The sequence below is a fragment of the Drosophila virilis genome, chromosome 5 (assembly GCF_030788295.1).
Source record: "Drosophila virilis strain 15010-1051.87 chromosome 5, Dvir_AGI_RSII-ME, whole genome shotgun sequence".
In the NCBI taxonomy this organism is placed as follows: Eukaryota; Metazoa; Arthropoda; class Insecta; order Diptera; family Drosophilidae; genus Drosophila; species Drosophila virilis.
In genome coordinates this window covers 1127358-1148210 of record NC_091547.1, presented here as the reverse complement: position 1 = coordinate 1148210, position 20853 = coordinate 1127358, and the positions used below count along the sequence as shown (strand labels likewise).

The following is a 20853-nucleotide window of genomic DNA, read 5'->3' as shown; positions in this document are numbered from 1 at the left end:
GATTTTTGACCGAGTTATGGGTGTGGGAAATATGGACCCATGTCCATATAGGATTTTTGGGGTCAGAATTTTTACATGAATTTTGACCGAAAATGATGATGCCAGATTTAAATGCAAAATTTTTCTAGAGGCAAAACCATGAATAAAAAGCCAAGCCCCATGAAAATCGGTTGATTTTTGACCGAGTTATGGGTGTGGGAAATATGGACCCATGTCCATATAGGATTTTTGGGCTCAGAGTTTTTACATGAATTTTGACCGAAAATGATGTTGTCAGATTTACATGCCAAATTTTTCTAGAGGGAAAACCATGAATAATAAGCCAAGCCCAATTAAAATCGGTAGATTTTTGACCGAGTTATGGGTGTGGGAAATATGGACCCATGTCCATATAGGATTTTTGGGTCAAAATTTTTACATGAATTTTGACCGAAAATGATGATGCCAGATTTAAATGCAAAATTTTTCTAGAGGCAAAACCATGAATAAAAAGCCAAGCCCCAAGAAAATCGGTTGATTTTTGACCGAGTTATGGGTGTGGGAAATATGGACCCATGTCCATATAGGATTTTTGGGGTCAGAATTTTTACATGAATTTTGACCGAAAATGATGATGCCAGATTTAAATGCAAAATTTTTCTAGAGGCAAAACCATGAATAAAAAGCCAAGCCCCATGAAAATCGGTTGATTTTTGACCGAGTTATGGGTGTGGGAAATATGGACCCATGTCCATATAGGATTTTTGGGCTCCGAGTTTTTACATGAATTTTGACCGAATATGATGTTGTCAGATTTACATGACAAATTTTTCTAGAGGCAAAACCATGAATAAAAAGCCAAGCCCCAAGAAAATCGGTTGATTTCTGACCGAGTTATGGGTGTGGGAAATATGGACCCATGTCCATATAGGATTTTTGGGGTCAGAATTTTTACATGAATTTTGACCGAAAATTATGATGCCAGATTTAAATGCAAAATTTTTCTAGAGGCAAAACCATGAATAAAAAGCCAAGCCCCAAGAAAATCGGTTGATTTTTGACCGAGTTATGGGTGTGGGAAATATGGACCCATGTCCATATAGGATTTTTGGGGTCAGAATTTTTACATGAATTTTGACCGAAAATGATGATGCCAGATTTAAATGCAAAATTTTTCTAGAGGCAAAACCATGAATAAAAAGCCAAGCCCCATGAAAATCGGTTGATTTTTGACCGAGTTATGGGTGTGGGAAATATGGACCCATGTCCATATAGGATTTTTGGGGTCAACATTTTTACATGAATTTTGACCGAAAATGATGATGCCAGATTTAAATGCAAAATTTTTCTAGAGGCAAAACCATGAATAAAAAGCCAAGCCCCAAGAAAATCGGTTGATTTTTGACCGAGTTATGGGTGTGGGAAATATGGACCCATGTCCATATAGGATTCTTGAGGTCAGAATTTTTACATGAATTTTGACCGAAAATGATGATGCCAGATTTAAATGCAAAATTTTTCTAGAGGCAAAACCATGAATAAAAAGCCAAGCCCCATGAAAATCGGTTGATTTTTGACCGAGTTATGGGTGTGGAAAATATGGACCCATGTCCATATAGGATTTTTGGGCTCAGAGTTTTTACATGAATTTTGACCGAAAATGATGTTGCCAGATTTAAATGCCAAATTTTTCTAGAGGCAAAACCATGAATAAAAAGCCAAGCCCAATTAAAATCGGTTGGTTTTTGACCGAGTTATGGGTGTGGGAAATATGGACCCACGTCTATATAGGATTCTTGAGGTTAGAATTTTTACATGAATTTTGATCGAAAATGATGTTGCCAGATTTACATGCCAAATTTTTCTAGAGGCAAAACCATGAATAAAAAGCCAAGCCCAATTAAAATCGGTTGGTTTTTGACCGAGTTATGGGTGTGGGAAATATGGACCCACGTCTATATAGGATTCTTGAGGTTAGAATTTTTACATGAATTTTGATCGAAAATGATGTTGCCAGATTTACATTCCAAATTTTTTTAGAGGGAAAACCATGAATAAAAAGCCAAGCCCAATTAAAATTGGTAGATTTTTGACCGTGTTATGGGTGTGGGAAATATGGACCCATGTCCATATAGGATTTTTGGGGTCAGAATTTGTACATGAATTTTGACCGAAAATGATGATGCCAGACTTAAATGCAAAATTTTTCTAGAGGCAAAACCATGAATAAAGAACCAAACCCCATGAAAATCGGTTGATTTTTGACCGAGTTATGGGTGTGGGAAATATGGACCCATGTCCATATAGGATTTTTGGGGTCAGAATTTTTACATGAATTTTGACCGAAATTGATGATGCCAGATTTAAATGCAAAATTTTTCTAGAGGCAAAACCATGAATAAAAAACCAAGCCCCATGAAAATCGGTTGAGTTTTGACCGAGTTATGGATGTGGGAAATTTTGACCCATGTCTATATAGAATATTTGAGATTAGAATAGAATATAGAGTAGAAATACTCGACAGGCGGGGGCCTGTCCAGTCAGCTACTTTTCCTCTTAATTAATTGAAAATGTATAAAGGCTTGGCATTAATAATAATAAACAGGTTCAGCGTTGTCCTTGGGGTAAGTCCATAACTGTGTTTATACTAAAGCCTGGCATTCGAGCCTTCATGCTAGTTCAATTACTGCAAAACATTGGTATTAGTTTTCAGTTATAATTGGTGCATTGAATTAAACATAAATCTGGTGCTGTGCAGCAAATTGTTAATTGTTTGCCATTTGCTGCAGATATTTACTTGGGTCCGGAAAAGTGGTATACGGAAGATTTGCGAGAAATCATGAAAATCTCGAATGCATGGCGCCTACCGGATGCTGTGCAGAGTGCACTTGAGAATGGTCGATGAAGATCATTAGCCATGAGAAATGGCGTCGATTCAATTGGTAGCCCGGGGCCATACAGGACGTGGAGGTTGGTGGCGGCAACTGTAGATAAACTAAGTAAGTTGTGTGGCAAATCGAAATCGATTCGGCTTGCAGCGATGCTCCAGTCCAACAACAATAACAAACTGAAATAGAAAAAGCACTCGGCTGCCCCCCAAAATACACACGAGCAAGCAAGCCCGCACACACAAATACACACGCACACATGTACGCAGGCACATGTACACACAGTTATAGTTTCTATATGGCATATCGTGGCCAGCATGTAGCACTCATCGCCAGAGCAGTCTCTGACGTCAGAGCTTGTTTTGAGCAGCTGGAAAAACCGCAACGAAATTGGCCAATGAAATGTTACAACAACGTCAGCACAAGATGCTGCGAGAGATGTTCAAACGGATTTGTCTCTGGCCACTGATTATTTTTGTTATTATTTTGGTAATATTTATTGTGGGCGTTGTGATAAGCTGAACCCATTAAAATTGTGTAGAGGACAGGTCGCTTCCAACCTGGACAAAATGTATCGATCGATTGTCTGTTTGTGCCGCTTTCTTTGTTTCCGATATCGGTAAATATAGATATAAATATTGAAGCGCAGGTTCTTTTAAGCATATATTTGAGATTATAGGAGCTACAAACACCAGATTTTATATATTGGAAGTTGTGTAATATACCCGAAGTATCTTCTTGTCCCTTACGCTCAACAAGAACAACATCACGTAAATACGTAAATTTTTTTGGAAACTAACTGTGCCAAAGGCAACAAATCTTGGAGGAATTTGTAGTATAGACAGGATATTCCTTATTTTCGACTAAGGTTGAAACCTGCCTACAAAGGGTATCTGTTAGTCGTTAGTTTACGCTCGACTAGCGCACTCTTTTGTGGCTTTTTCAGTTGTAAGCACAGGGTATCTGTAAGTCGGCTACGCTAGAGTAGCGCAGTCTTTATTTTTTTTCGCTGCGAGTGCTTTTATTCGTGGTAAGCGAGTGTGTGTCTATGTGTGTTTATTGACATGAAGTAGAGTCCACGTAGAGCGCTCAAATTGGGTCGTGCACTCATATTTTTTTTTTGTCAAGCTACGGGCTCAATACCATGAAAGATTTCTTCCATATTCAACGCACAGCCACACGAAAGTAGGCAATTAGTTTTTTTTGTTCGTCGCACGCGAAAGGCTTAGGCCTAACCCGGCTCAAGTGTCCACTGCGTATACGTAATGCGATGATAGGAATGCGAGTATGTGTGAGTGTGTGTAAGTGTGTGTACACACAGTATTTGTTTTTACTGACAGACGTGTACACTCGAGTTACAGGCACCGCACGGCGTAAAAATTCGAATAAATCAACCAAACATGACAAAATGTTGGAGCTGAGCAACATTTTGTCGCTTAATTGGAGTGTGCAGCACACACACACGCACGCACACTTGTAGAAAAAAAAGAAAGGCAACTTTGACTTTGACTGGCAGATTTGACACACGTGTGTGTCGCTGTGGTATGGCAAGAGCAAATACCAAAACAAATGCCATTTCAAAGCGGGACAAAAGGCGCTGAACTCCTTGGCACACATATCCAGAACGACAGGCCAAATAATCGCGCACACACACGCACACACACTGTCGTAAAGCGCAAATATGCGAAAGTGTATGTAGAAATGGCAGTACGCGAGGGCCGGGGCACAAGGGTATGTCCATATATGCATATCGTAAATGGTGCGTGGGTGAACCTTATTTGCATCTCATTAACATGGCGCACAGGACTCGTAAAACCGGACAATGGACGGCGGACAATAGACACTGTACTCTATATGTTGGACAACAGAAGGCAGCCACAGATGGCGTCATCAATGGCTGTCCAATAGAAGGAACTATTTGCAACAAATGGCACAGACCGTTTTATTTGTTTTTCATATTGTTGTAGCTTTTGTTGTTGTTTCTTTTTGTTGCTTGTCGCGTACTATTTTCATTACAATATTCACACAAGAAACAATTGCATAGAAAGGATGTTTCGATGTATTTAAATATTATAACAAAAAAAGAGTACTTAATACCCTTGAAGATATTTAGAAGTAAATATCTTGGTATACAAGAACCTAATTTTTGACCGATCGTTCAAATGGCAGTTATATGATATGGTGATTCGATATGGCATATGCAAATATTATAATACCGATTACATACACTTTGTGGACCAAAAAGAGGTTGTCTTGGAAATCTTAAAGCTGGGCCTGTTGCATTATTTACAGGGTATCTTTCTATGCTTTCTATGCCGTTATGTTCTAGGACTTAGTAATACCCAGATAATTATGACACTAAAATATCTGCTTTAACTATTTGCATTTTCATTCATAATAGTTCTGCGTGTGTTGTCGGTGTCTGCGTGCGTGTGTGTTCGTGACATATTAACGCCTAATGAGCATGTCCATGTGGCATACACACACACGCACACACACACGCAAATGTCTATATCCTGTTTGGATGCCTTGAGTGATGTGTGCCTCGCTGCGGCCCTGGTAGTTAATGTCACAAATTTTGATAAATTGTTTTATGGCCAGCTTTAATGGTGTTTTTTTTTTATACCTGCCTTCCCCCTCGGATATTGCTATATGTGTCGTAAAACAGTACACGCACACACTTGCACACATGATTATGCTAATAGTTGTAGAAGTGGCAACAAAACGGAGTTTAATCATTTATACAACATTTCGCGTTCCCATTTTTTATGGCCACAACCCAAACATGCCACATTTATTTATTCAACATTTTGTTCAACACGCGCGCAAATAATTTACGAGTTGCTCGGCTCCTGGCTACGAAATATATAAATATATATATTTCTATATATATATATATATATATATATATATAAATATATGTTTATGTATATTAATTTATATTTGTAGTATATGTATTTATGTGTGTGTGTGCGGCTTAGTACGTGCTGGCCCCGGGGTTAAGTTTGGGCCCGACCGAAATTTCAACAGCCAGTCACACATTCTCGTAGTGCCCTTTGACCCGCCAGCTATTTACGTTTTATGAACATGATGAATTCTGTATTTGTACTAACTGTTTACATACCTGCTTAATTTTCGTTCCCCTTTCTTTATGGTGGGCAATTTAAAGATTTACCAAGCGGCAGAAGTCGTAGAAAAGTATTCGCTCGGCTTCTACTTCTTCATTCTGCAAAAAAATATAAAATATAATATATTTAGATATAAATATAGATTCTTTTCAGCCGGCGACTTGCTCAATGTTTATGAGGTAAATAAAAACAATAAACAAAGGGACGGGCTCATTTGAAGATTCACAAAAAATAATAGAAGAAATAAATGCTATGTTTTGTGGCAAAGCAGTTGAAAACTTTTCGTGACAGTGCGCATAAAAAGTTTAGCTCCATCTAAGCCACAACAAAGGAGTTCAAAGGTTATGTACTTGCTGCGGCAAGTCTGTCTGTTAAACGGGCCATGTCAAAGTTATAAGCCTTTAAGACCATTTTACATAGCCTTATCACATATAGTGTGTACTAAATTTAATTTTTAAGTCAAACAACGGGAAATGCATGCTCAGATAAGACTATTCTTTAATAGAAGAAGATTAGCAAAAGAATTTCTATGGTTAATATCTGGTGGGTTGAAAATGAAATGCCGCACTTAAAGCGCATTTTGTGCAATAATGAATCGATTAAGGATAATTAATAAGCTGTAGCAAATTACCCAGCTTTGCCCGGTTCTTACGAACGATTGACAAGTGCGAATTGTGGCTACATTTTATATTATATTTTATATGTTATTCAATGCCTAGGTGAATAAACGAATATGTGAACAGAATATTGCAACTGAATTTGAACCGGCCACCTGCTGCTTATTAGAGACCCAAAACAGGCAGATTTGAGCCCTGTTTTGTCTCACTAGCAGGTCGAGTTTTTCATTCCTGCAAGAAGAAACTCTTTCATATTTTATATAGTTAATTAATTGATTCAAGTGCGTTGCCTGAATTATATGTTACCTAATTGTTGAAACGCTTTAAATTGTTTGACTACATTAAATATTAAACATAAATATTTAAATTCCCAAAGCAATCGCCAGAGCCTTTGTTGTTCAACTTGACAGGGCCAACAAAGTGCTTGGCCCTAACAAGCCCGAAGAAAGTTAAGTACAAGTGCAAAGAATGTCAAACGCTTTGTGCTTCGCCCGACGTGCAACGTGCAACATGTAACATGCATTTGGATACAGCTGCTGTGGCAGCATCAACTTTTCCCCATTCCCAGTTCAGTTTGTTTCAGGCACTCGAAACATGTGTTTGTCATGCTGCAAAGCTGTCCAAACAGGAGCTGCAAAGTGGCCAACCAGGTGCAATTTTCACGCATGTGTGTGTGCGAGAGTGTGTGTTAGAAAAGTTTACTCTTAAAATAATTTGCCTTTTGTTATGCGCCAACAGGGCGGGCGTATTATATTTAATGAGGCTCAATGTGCAGTGCCTTGCAGTAGACAATGTCGAGCCCATAAGACACCCAAATCCTGAATTCCTGAATCGCATGATAAGTTAGTTTTTATTATTAGCACTCTGTATGCTGCCTGCTAGGGTATCTAAGCTTCAGCACCTCCCAAATATCCATTTATTTATTTAATTTTAAAAGTTTAAAATTGTTTTGCCTGTGCCGTCCCCGGAGTGCGTTCGCCGCCGAACAACTTAAATATATGGCAATTTAATCAAGTTGCTCGCCAGTATATGAAAAACCCATCCGAGCACTTACTGGAATATTTATGAAATGCCAGACAACGCTGCGTATACGTAATGTTGCCTTTTTAAAGTGGCCCTATCAGTGCTATGCGCGCACGCCCACTTCTGGGGCGGGGCCAACAAAAACAACAACAAAATAAAAGTGGGCACACACGACGTGGATTGATTTCGTGCTTCTTAATGTCGAGGACACGAAAAATGTGTAAAAGGGGGTATATTGGTTGTGGGCAAGAGGGAGGCTGCTCTGCTTCCATATCGAATATATATAAATTCTTGATCAGCACTTACAGCCAAATAGATTGAGCCAAGTCTGTTTTTCTGTCACTCCTTCCTTATGTCATTCCATCCTGCCTTCCCTCCTTTTTTATAAAGTTATATTATTGATAAGAGCCAAAAGAATTTCGATATATCGTTTAATTTTGATCGATTTTGAGACGTGTTTTTCTTTAAGCATAACTCGAATAATTTAAAAGCTAGACACAGTCTGTAGATTCTTGTATATAATATCCAGACTATATATATATCACTTTTTTTACCTTCATCAATTCCCTCTAAATTAGAAAAGTAAAAATCTCACTCCCTAAGCAAGAGCTTTGCGCTTTGTTTTTTTTTTTTTTTTGCTTTATTTAAGCGTTACAGATTTTAATAAAGATCGGACTATGAATACCGGAGCTTAACGAGAATACTTTTCTTATATAGAAAGAAAGTTCTTCAGCTCTGTCGCGGAGTTCAGCGTATCTCTAGGTCGACTCTCACTTACTTTTTTGGTCCTTCCGTAGTCAGTTTTTCACGCTGATCAAATGATTCTCCGGCACGGATGGGCGTAAAGCGTGCAGACAGTTAGATAAGACGGGATGCCCGCATCAAATGCTCGTTAGTTGTCACTCGGACGTGTTTGGGAATATGCTTTATGCTCTCGCCCCACACACACACCCGCTCTATCGCTGGCCAAATTATCAGGTTCTAATCAGCGAAGCCGCAAACAAAACAAAAAAAAAGTAAGGGGAAAAACAGATTTCGAGTGAAAAAATTTTGGAGGCCAAGTCGCATACAAGCCAAAGTCAGCCGCAGCTGAGAAGGCCAAAAAATGGGCAACTTTGTAGCTTATATGCGAGTGGGCGCAATCAGTGCCACGCCCAGCGTTTAGTTGGCATTTCGGCTGCGTGTCACATTTTTATAAAGCATGTTTTTTTTTTCTTCTTTTTTGTTTGTGTGTGTTTTTTGTTGTTGTTGTTGTATTCACATTTTTTGTTTGCTTTGCGGGGCTGCGCTGCGCTGCGTTGCGCGACGTTGCGGCTTATCACATAATTTGAATAAAGTAGCTGCAATCTTGTGTCAGTTTATCGCAAATTAGACAACAACAACAAAAACAACAACGGGCACAGATAAAATCAACAACAACAACAATGGCAACAATGACAACAATAACAACAACAGCGACAGCGTCAGAGAGTTTTTTTTTCTGAGAGACGCACAGATGAAGATTGTAAAGACCCAGCGGAAACTAATTTGTGTGTGCCTTAAATGACAGCAGCTCAAGTGCGGAAAAGTCGGCAAAAAAAACAACAACAAATCTTGCTTAAAAAAAGAGAGAGGGAAAAAGGGAGGCGAACCCAAAAATGCTTGCACAAAATCAAATTATGCACATGTGATAAGAGTCTGGGCACAAGCTGAAGCGAAATAATTGAATCACAGTCGCTGTCGTCAGTCTGCTGACAGCAGCGCCAGAAAGAAAAACTTGATTAAACATGACACCTTTAATGCAACAATATGTACACGTATAAACGTGCCTGGCATTTGTTGCTGCTCAAATTCAAGTGCAAGCTCGATGGAAATGGAAAATTCTGCGAATGAAATCAATTTTTGTAATAATTTCTTTCTATTCATTTTGTGTGTTTATTTGGCTGTTTAAAAGATTTAACTAAATTTCAATGGAATAACAATAATTGGGGCTTATTAACTGATTGCTTTCCATTTTCTTCTAGCGCCCGTACGCCACGGGGCGTATACGTAATGCGCGGATGTATAAAGATATATACATATGTACATATACATATAAATATATTTATATGCATCTATTTGCGCTAGAGATCATAAAAGACTTAAATGAGTATTAAATAATTGCTTGATGCGTTATTTTTATTGTGTGTACAATTAAACATGCGTAATAAAACATTCATGATTATTAGTTCAGCAATAATTCCAATCAATTGGTTTAGCTATCACTCTGTCTTTCACTCTCGCTACCTCTCTCTCTCTCTCTGTCTCTCGCTCGCTATAATTGCCATTTAGCCGCTTGATCTACGCGTTCTGCTTGTATTTTTCAATTAAATTTTTATTTATCTTTGACTTTGCTCGAAAGACAGGGGAAAAATGGCAAATTAGTTGTTTGTCGTATTGTTCCAAAAATACACAAAATGTATTTCGAGTGTTTGTCGCCAGGCAATTCACTAATCATCATATAATCACAGCTATAAAAACATGACTGTTGAGAATTGCCCGGCTTTACGCGGGCCAACTTACATTGCTTCGAACTTAAGCTAAGACTTAGATGCATTGCATTTCCTGCCCTTGGAAAAAAACTAAATCTACAAGTGGAGACATGGATATTTGAACAGAAATGTGATTAAAATGTTTTAGCCCATTTTTCTTTCGAGATGGCCAACAATTAAGCCATATTCTAGAAGAAATTAAACTTAAAGAAATTTTCATAAACACATTTGCAGCTTCACAATGAATTTGTGAATTTGTGCTAAGACCTTTGCAAATAATTTCGAGACCTATTTATGAATAAACAAATACAGTTGCGGTTAAAATCAGCAAAACAGATTGGTTTTTTATGTGTCTATCAAGCGGAGTGCAGCCCGTTTAAATTCCACATTCAAATTGAATGTCTGTCGCATCTGCAGCGTGTTGTACTATTAACGAGCTTGTATTCCTTTTTTTTTTATATTTATTTACATTTCAATTTCAATGTTTTATATATTTTTATTTTTACCCGATGTTTTCGGTTCTCTTCATGGAGCTGTGCTCATTTTTTATGTCATCATTGGAACAGCGTACATTGGCTTTTCTTTGCCGCCTTCATGTTGAATGATTCTTGTTTATTTTGCTTATATCTTTTTGCGCTTGCGAAAGACGCTTTGAGGTGTGCGCTAGTGAGAGTGCGTGTGAAATATGTAGTATATTTAAAGGTGTGTGTGCGTGTGTTTGTTTATTGCATGCTCTTTTTTATTTACATCTGAAATTAACATATTTCCCGGAAAACCTGTACTCCCTGTGTCTCTTACCTGTTGTTGTTGTCGTTGTTGTTGCTGTTGTTATTGTTGTTGCTATTGTTGTTATTTAAATTATAATTGTGTCGCTTTTCTGGGCGCTTGGCGCCGCTCTTTTGCAAATTGTTGTCAATTTTGATGCTTTGATTCTTAGCATATTTTGCTGCGCAGTTCAATATGTTTGTTAGCAATTGTCTCACAGCTTTTTTATAGTTGCAATGCGTGTAAATTTTGTAATGTTTATGTACTAAATAAATTAAGTTAACTATGTTTTTTTTTTTTAGTTTTTCACATTTTCACACACTTTAAGCACATTGGCTGTTATTGTTGTTTGTTGTTTTTTTATAATTATTAAAAAAATATATGCGTTTGGCTTTTTATGCTATTAGCAATATTATTAACTTTTGGTACATATTGTGCATGGCGTTTAGTTGTTGTAGTAGAAAAGCTTTGCAAGCTCTGTTATTTTTTTTTTTTTTTGCCGCTTGCTAACACCGGCAATTCCACTGAAGAACTGAGGCGCTTCTGCAGTGTGCGCGCCTTTTTATATGGCCGCTGGCATTGCTCTCTTGCATGCTCGCGCTCTCTTATGTTGGCAGCGCGTTTATTTAAGAGCGCCGCTCGCCGCATGCACTGTTATCAGCGGTGCGCGATGTGACGTCACGGCCAATGCTCATTTGCCAAATTGCACGTGCTGAACAGTTTTTCGTTTCGTTTTTAAGCGTATGCGTGGCTGTGCGTGTGTGTGGAGTATGTGTGTGTGTGTTGTGGCCATAAATTAGCAGGCAACCTTTTGCGCCTCTGGCTTTGACTTGTGCTGCCTTGTTTATTTACATATTTTGCAGTCTCTGTCTCGCTCGCTCTCACTCACTTTACATAGCACGCTTAGCCGCAAGCCCCATTGCTGTTCTTATTGTTGTGGCTCTTCATATTCTCGCTTTCTTCTGTCTTGTTGCTGTTGCTGCCGCTGCCACTGCTTGTGTTCTTTTGTTTGTCTGCGCTTCGCCTCGTTTACATTGTGCTTTTTGCTGTTGATTTATCTAAAATGGCGTATTACTTGAACTTTAGCATTCCAGCGCTTGGCCCTCGGCTTCCGGCTCTCAGCTGTTGCCATATCAAATATAATATTCTATTTATATTTATTGCACTTGAAAGTTAAATTAGGAATAAATAAAACTATTGTATATTTTGATGGAAAGCACTTTTCACCAATTAACGAAGAGGCTCATCAGCTGACATTTTGTTTTTCAATTTAATTGACAGCTACAAGAAATTACCGGGCGTTGTATGGTGTCTTTGAACCAGCCACCTGTTCGACGCCTTAGCCATTTCCACTTTTATGTTCTTACATTGAACACTATTTTCCCCCCCTTCAAGGTCGAATTTTCCAGCCCTTTACCTATTTGCGCTTCCCACCTCTTACAGCTTGTAGTCTAGCTCAGTACGAACTCTTAATATAAACAGCTTTGAATTGTGTTTTCCCATAGTGATTTTATCCATTTACTTAACAATTTGTTTGGCCAAGTGGCAATAATTGAATTTCATAAGCTGGGCTTGGGGGTGGGGAAACCAAAAGCCAAAGCAAAACTAATTTACATTTAACTGCAGCAGTTAAAGTTAAGCCCAGTTGAAAAGTTGCCTGGACTCGAAAATCATTTGCCGCACGTAATCGTATTTGCGTTTATAATTCGGTAATAGTTAGGCTTTTGACTATAATAGGGTATTATTAAGGCTTTATGCTAATAAACGGCGCATTACATAGAATTCGAGCATATGAAACATAAATTAAGCAATATGAACTTGAAAATTGTTGAATCTAAAGCCAGTCGCACGTATTGAGATAAAAACAACGCCAACAGACGGCGTTTCTCCCACAAAATTCCCTAGAGATAAGGAGGGGGAGAAAGGGCGAGAGATTCGCCTCATAAATTTGCGGGCACTTTTTGTATTTTTTAGCGCTTAACAACAGATTCCTGCTTCACTTCAGATGTGCTTCCATACATACACACACACACACACACACACACACACAGACGCACATAGGGTGCTATAATTTTATCGTTGCCTACTTTTAGGCAGTCGCCATGTTGTGCCGCCAAAAATGCTGTTACTGTTTCTGGCTTTATTTTTAGCAGCAGCATAATTTTTTATTGATTGGATTTCAGCGAAAATCACTTCCGGCGATAAATTTGTTATGCAGCCGCCGCACTGATGGGCCAGGCTGCTCTCCAAATGGCCCCAACACAAAAATCCAAAAACAACAAAATATTCAAGAGACAAAAAAAAAGTTTCGTATTTGATTTATTTTACATTTGCGTCAATGTCAATCGAGTTACAGGCCTGTGAGGTCCTTTGATTTGTTTATTTGGCTTTCGACTAATGGCCACAGTCCTGTGGAAATGGCAAATGGTAAATGGGTGAATGAAAAAGAAAATGTTTGCATAATGTGGCATTTGTCTACCCTTTTTGGGCGTACCACTTGCCGCAATACAAATACAAAGATAATACACAATAAATTACGGCAAATTTGTCGCAAAATTTGTTTTGTTGCTATTGTTGTTATGTCGGCCATGTAATTCAATACTTCAATCAGAGCAGGGCACTCGTACGCGGGGTTAATGTCCTGTCAGACAGTTACGACAGCTTCCAAGGCGACAATAAAAGCAAAATCAACAAGAGTCGAGAGTCGAGAATGGAAAGGCCAATAGCCAAGAGCCAAGCCAAATGAAGAGCCTACCCAAGTGCGGGCCATTCGAGGATTCTGCGAAACAAGCGGCACACTTTAAGATAAATATTTATTTACCCATGTGCCCAGCGGGCAACAGCACAAAAACCGTGCCAAATGAAGCAGTAAAGGCCCATCATAACAAGCGTAGCAGCTCGAGCAGCCAAATGATGAACGATTTGATACCCAGCAGCAAAAATATGCCAGCTATGTTCAAGCAAAAACATTCTCAATAAATTGAAGACATTTAAATTAACTAAAGTTGATTTAAACAATAGATAATGATGTCCCCTAGCTACACTTAATTACAGGGTATCAAAACAGCTGCGCTTTGTTATCGCACCGAAAGCGTGCAATGCAAGAGTTGTGACTCTGAAGTTCTGCGCCTCGAGTCAAAGCCACATTTTAAGAGAGTCATGACGTCACAAACGAAGAGCGGAAACTGCATTCAATGGCAGCCATTTTGTGTGTGCGCTTGCGCGTCATTTTGGCCACAAAAACTTGGCACTTCCGGCTAAAGGACCGACCATATGACATCATTGAAAACAAACGTCGAGCTTTGGTAATGAAATTATGCGTTTGCTTCTCACACACACACAGAGAGAGTCACAAAGGGCATGGGCTGTCGTTGGTGTGAATAGTTTTTGGCTTCTGGCTTGGCGCCTTGGCGCGCTGACGTCACTGTCGTCTGTCGTTGGCTGTGCACTCGATTGTAAAATTGGCAAATAAATAGGATTTTATATTTAACGTTTCTGTTGCAGGCTCAGGAAGCCATACAGCACACACACACCCACACTCTTACACACACACACACACACACACACACATACTCGCAATGATAATAATGAACATGATCAAGTTGACGCTGAGAACGATGATGACGATGACATAAGCAGACGCGCATCGAGTGAAGCTTAGTCGGTTTTTTGTTTGTGCGTATGACCTATTGCTCACCTGAATAGCGAGCGCAAAGGTCAATGCAAATACATTGCCGCTGACATCTGACAGTCGGCGAATCGACTAATTGAATTTACGGCGCGTGTAAAGATTTTTTTTTTTTAATTTTCTGCATGAATGTCATAAAGGACACACAGCTGCATAAGCTTTTAATCGTTTTATGGGGTCAGCGCAAAGCTGGAAAATCACTTAGCCAAACGCTTATAATGTTGCCCATTTATAAATAACCCCTCGTTATTTTTTTTTGTTTCATTTTTACGCGCTATTACGTGCATTTTATGCAGGATACCCGTTGCATTTAATGCTCCCTTCCGTTTCCCGTTTACCGTAATCATAATTAAATGACGTCAATGCTGCCGCCGCAAACACACTTTGATATGATGCTGTGTCCTCCTCTATTTTGTCTATGGCTGGCGCACATTTAATGGCAGCCGCTTTTTATGGCCGCGACTGTGCGCTGCCGTTATATGGCGAGACGCACCGTCATCATTTTTAAAGCATGCTTTTAGACGCCCTTTAAAAGTGGCAGCAACTACCGCTGCAAAAGCTGGCAGCAGAGTTCAAACTAGTTGCTCGTGCTGCTTTTTACGATTGTCAGACACATAAAACTGGCTAAGGCTGCGAAAGGCGTATGTCAAATCCTCAAAAATAGAAACTTACATTTTTTCTTACTATTACACTTGGGCCCAAAAGTAGGCAGCACAACTGATGCGTCGCTTGAAAAAAGCTAGTTGTTGCGGGAAAAAAACGCAGCTGACAACACTGACAGCAGCCGCAGCAGCAGCAGCAGCGGCAGCGCAGCAAGCTAACGGCGCGCATAGCGTGGGGCCCGGTGGCTCTTGTCTTGCTCTTGTCTTCAGTTTTAGTTTTCAGTTTCTTTCTGCCAGTCGTTCGCGTCGGTCGATCGGTTGCTGCGCGAAGAGGCAGACACGATATTCAAAGCTTGGGCCCAAAAACACGCATCAGCATCCGCATCAAGTGCTGCTGCAGCAGCATCCAGCCAACACTACGTAAATAAGGTGCATACCATAACAACAACAACAGTTACAACAACAACAACAGCAACATTGACTGCCGCTGTTATCAGGCAACAAATATTTATTTAGGCATTTAAAAAAAAATTTGAAAAAAAAAATAAATAAAGTGCCCGCCTGACACAATTTCGTGAGCTCTGTGCCAAACTGTGAAAATTATGTATGGAAAATGTGAAGAAGATAAAAAATAAATTAAAATGTGCATTAAATTCGCTGGCGTGTGTTTTACACGAAGAGAAAAGAAACAAAAGCCAAAGCGCAGCAGCAGAAATTGAAAACAAACAGAAAAGAAATTGCATAAGTTCGGTTTTTTTTTTCGCTTCTTTTTTTTTTTTTTGGCGTGCGCTTTGCGCATCTTCATTTCCCCCACTACCCCTTCCCTCCCCAACCAGCCCAGGTTTCTGTTTCGCGGGCTGTGCAATGTTTGAGCTTTTGTTTTGTTTTTGAAATAAGCCGAAAATATGCAAAAACAGAAAACCTGAAAGAACTGTTAACTTCGGCAGGTCGAAGTTGAAATACCCTTTAAGTGCGAGTAGTGGAGAGTGCTTTGTAGATTATAATATCTGAGTATAAAAATCTGGAAAAGCAAAGCTTTTTTGGAGAGATTCTGCCTATTAAGCCATATGATATAGTAGTAGTAGAATCTAGAAGTATAATAGTAGGATATAGCATAGTATATAGAAGACTAGTAAATAGTATAGTATATAGTCCTCTGTTGATAAGATACCTCTGAAATATCCCAAATGCAAATGTAGGTCAACTATATTATTTGGACAAACAGACAGATCTGGCTATGCAGACGCCTTTGTATATACAGATCATCGGAGTTGTCTTCTTCTATGCGTCACACATTTCCTCATAAAATTAAAATACCATCTCTACAAGCGTATTTAAGACAAACGGACATAAAAATTTCAAGAGAACAAACAATTATGCAGCTTAAAAGTATTAACAATAATATAAAACAATTTCTTGTTTGGCCATTTGACTTTTGAACAAGTTTGCTTTGCGCAAAAAAACAAAAAATTGTTTTTTAAAAAATTGAAAGAAACAAATTGTACGTTTGCAACTGCAAGACTTTATGCAACCGCAACTGAATTTAACAGCAGCGCATTTAATTTAATTTTAAAAGGTTGCCAGCAACAAAAGCCAATTAACATAAACTAATTACGGCAGAAATAACCAAATTAGTTGGCCGCAAATCCGCATGGAGCTTTTTTTTTTTTTAGCCATTTATTGCGCCATTAAACAGATACGAAATTTGCATGAATTAGATAAGGCATGGAATTACGCAAAAAAATAAATTTAGAATAAAAAAAAAACAATACAAAAAGCACTCGCATAAAACAGGATAATGCCATCCTGAATTTAATGAGCAGGCATAAAATGTTGTAAAAGGCAACGCCCCGCCCCGCCCTGCCCCGTTTCGCGCGCATACAGCCATGTTTGCATTTGCAAACAAATTAACCAAATTGATTAATGATAATGTTTGCTGAAAATTGTCAAATTATCTGCCAGAGTTCATTAGACAAACCTATCTGAAATGACATAATATACGATTGATTATGTTGATTTTTTCTGGGCATTTAGCTAATTGCACTATGCACATAAATCGACATCGAAACAGAAATCCCAATTCTAAACATAACCAAAATCGAGAGAAAGACCTGGAGAGGGAGGGGCGCCCCCCTCTCTAGCATCATGTATGCAAATTGAATCCATTTATTATCTAACCCATATACGCATAAAGTTGGATGTCTATCGACACATTGACAGAACACGAGCATTATAAATTTAGTCATATGTAGATAAACTCTAATTTGTGCTTTTTTTAAGCTCTTTCTATACATTTTAACATAATCAAAAAGCCATAAAACGTGGGCGTAAACAAAGCTGAAAACTAACAGAAAAAAAAAACAAACAAAAACAGTCCAAAATCATTTGATATATGCAAAAGTGCAAGTTAGATAGGTTTTGCTGTCTTTCTTTTCATCTCTCACAGATATTTTGTCATATGTTTCACATGTGTTCCTCCGCTCCGCAAGATACTTGGGATAGTTTGTTGTTGTTGTTGCTGTTGCGAGCAGCTGTTGTGGGCGTTGGCCTCAAAAAGCATACAAGTGCGCCAGCTGTTGCCACATTTCGTGGCAGCTAGAAAGAAAAGAGAAGTCGCTGGCTTGATTTATAAATCGAACAAAAAACAAGGAGTCACTAGTTCGTTTCACAATTCGAACCGTAAATAGAGAAGTCGCTAGTTCGGTTAACAGTAAGAATAAACTGCCTGCCTTTAGGCTTGTTTTTATAAACAGGGTTTTACATAAGTGAAGTCGCTGGTTCGATTCACAATTCAAACCCGAAAAATAGTGGGCATGTAAAACACGTGAAGCAACCCCCGTTTTATGCACTGGCACTTTTTAGGACCTGGTTACTTTTACACCCGCATCTTGGTAACAAAAAAAAAAAAGTAACCGCAATTAGCAATTGTGGTTACAGCGGTTTCTGTTACGTTTGCACTTTGCCAATATTGCAATTTGCATATTTGTTAACATAATTCGATTAGTGCTAAAACCGCATAATTAAATGCGAATATTTATATGTTGTTGTTTTTTTTTTTTTAATATTTGTAAAATATTTAAACAAAATTAAATAACTTAACACGTTTGGTGGCCAGTCATTGCCAGCTTGTTGCCTCATTCAACGCGCATCAACACCCACAATTAGTCGATTATAAATTTATTGTGAGCTCCAAGATATATTTAAGCGCTGACTATTTATAGTCAACGACTAGCGATGAGCCAGATGACGCAAGCAGTTTGTAATGTAATTAAAAAGCGAATTTTCTATTCTTAAAAAGGAGATCAAGTATGTCGAAAGGCCATATCCACTTTCATGATTCCACAGAAGAATTTATGCTAACAGGCAAGTAGGCCTAACATCTGGCAAGCCGATGCCTAGATACCCTTGCCAATTATCGAGTGTGATGTCACTCGTTAACGCTGCCAGCCAATTAATATATATTTATTAGTTAATAGTTGACCCTCGCATGCAGCTACTTGAACATGCAAAGTCGGGAGTAGCCGAAACCCAAATCGAAGTACAATGCCAAATGCAAAAAATATGCTTTAATCCGGAGTGCCCGACTAGGGAATACCCTGTACCTTTTTGTTTATATCGATTTTTATCGATTGCTTGGAAGCGGGGTAAGTTATCGATTAACTGAAACAAAATTTTACTGCGTGAGCACTAGGAGGCTCTTCGTTTAATTTATCTAGCCTCTAGCTCTTGTATATTGTGATATCGTGGCGTTCATACCGACAGACCTCGGACATGGCTAGCATAGATACCTAAAAGGGGCGGAGAAGTGATATTCTGGCTTTTTAATGCATTGGCACAAAAAAACGAAACCCTTTTGCCCATTTTCAATGAGTAGAGGGCATAAAAAAGACCAGATTTGCATTGTTTGAAATGTGCCGATGTTCAATATTCGTAGCTCGTATTTGTTGCATGTTTTATTTATTTAATCAATTGTATTTATTTGCTTAACGATGCGTGGCTCTTGAATTTCGAATATGGCAATTGGTTTGCAGCTGATACCAGCTGAATCAATTACATATATATATATATGCATATATATGCCAAATCAGATCTTAATTCAATTATTTGTGAACTTGTGGAATTCGCTCCGCTCTAATAAGTGAAAGGGTCGTCGAACCGGAATTGGCTACACCAAAAAACAAAAAAAAAAAAAAAAAACAATGAAAAAACATTTAAATACTTTAAAAAAATATACAAAAAGCGAAACAAACACATCAAGAGACGCCTTAACAGAAATAAATTTAAGAAATATACAAAAAGTCAACTCAGTCTGATGATAAGCACAAAGAATCGAAACACGTTTCTTCTTAACCAAAAACTAAGTATTATATGGTATTTAGACATATGAATAAATAATGCAAAATGTGATCACAGTGTTAATTCTAAGACGAGGGTTGCCTCCAAAGTTGAAACACTTTATCATCTGCGCATATAAATTATAATATTTGGCTAATGAATTGGGCTGGACACGACACAGATAAACTAGTTTTTGCATTTGAAGTTCTGTTGATATTTGATATAGATTTTGTTTTTCTTAATAGTTTCGATTTTTCAGCAACTGGTTGACAAATGGGCTCTTAAATAGCATGTTGTGCCATTTAATTATTTAATGTATGCCAAGCTGATCGATAGTCTCGGTGTTGAATGAAATAAGCCCCAGCTAAGAAGGCGCCCAAAAAAAAAACAGACGCAATAAATTGAGACTCGCGTCGACTAATTAACTGTGAAATTGTCCAACTTTTATGCTAAAACCAGAATTGAAGTGCTTTAACAACTTCTCGCAGTCCGTAGTCAGTTCCCAGCTCACCCGTGTTCAGACGAATATAAACATATATTTAATTGAATTACCATTGCTCAAGTTCAGGCGGGTGGGCAGGGGAGGGATAGGGGGGTTCATCCGTGACATCGATATAGATATATATCAACTTTCGATTGATTTAAATTGGGCTTTAATTGTTCACAGAGACAATGCCTCAATGGGACATAGACTTGAACCAGAAACCCACTAATATGCATGAGTATGCAGCTAATTTTCATCATAAAAAGCCCAATCGGACGCACAAATTGGCATGAAAAGCTACAATAAATACGATGAAAACATTTAAATGCGGCATTAAACCAGTTTTACAATGACATTAGCATGTGGACGACAGCCAAAGACAAAAGATCACAATGTAAATATAACTACTGTCAATCTGGTGTGAGTGCTGTTGTGTGTGTGTGCGTGTGTGTGTGTGAGTGTGTCTGAGTGTGTGTGCAGCATCAATAGACCACAAAATGACAAGCCACGGACAAAGGCAACACGCGCTGCATGCAAATGTTGCACTCTTGTTGATTATTGCTGTTCGATTATTCGACAGAAACTTACTCGACTAACAGAATACCCTTTTCCCACTATTATATATACCCTTAAAGCACATACAACCCTACAACAAAGGAATCGCAAGCTTATAAAAATGTAATTTAATTAAGACACATGTGAAAAGCAAGATGTGCCCATATACCCGTTTGATATAGGGTATAAACTCTGCATGAACAGAGCCTAGAGTTACTTTTGCAGTTTGTTGTTAACTCAGACACGTTGGGCTGGACACGTGTGTGTGTGTTTGTGTGT

The 20853-nt window shown here is 38.5% G+C and overlaps 2 protein-coding genes across 5 annotated transcripts in view; one reads left to right on the top strand and one right to left on the bottom strand.

The window, feature by feature from the left end:
- Dgk (diacyl glycerol kinase 1) overlaps positions 1-11439 on the bottom strand; it is a 61987-nt gene extending 50548 nt beyond the window's left edge. For 2 of the 3 annotated variants that reach the window (XM_002059323.4, XM_015168811.3), the window contains exons 1-2: positions 10944-11438; positions 5992-6093 (exon numbers count right to left, since the gene is read on the bottom strand). The gene's annotated coding sequence lies outside the window, so the exon portion shown is untranslated. Of the gene's footprint in view, positions 1-5991; positions 6094-10943 lie in introns of all 3 variants that reach the window. The other variant, XM_070209816.1, reaches the window with a different exon arrangement.
- Positions 1-20853, top strand: part of LOC6635884 (uncharacterized) — a 94773-nt gene that overhangs the window by 49459 nt on the left and 24461 nt on the right. Inside the window, exon 1 of one of the 2 annotated variants that reach the window (XM_002059321.4) lies at positions 15475-15629. The exons of the other annotated variant lie outside the window; for it this stretch is intronic. The gene's annotated coding sequence lies outside the window, so the exon portion shown is untranslated. Of the gene's footprint in view, positions 1-15474; positions 15630-20853 lie in introns of those variants that run through there. 2 annotated transcript variants of the gene reach the window in all.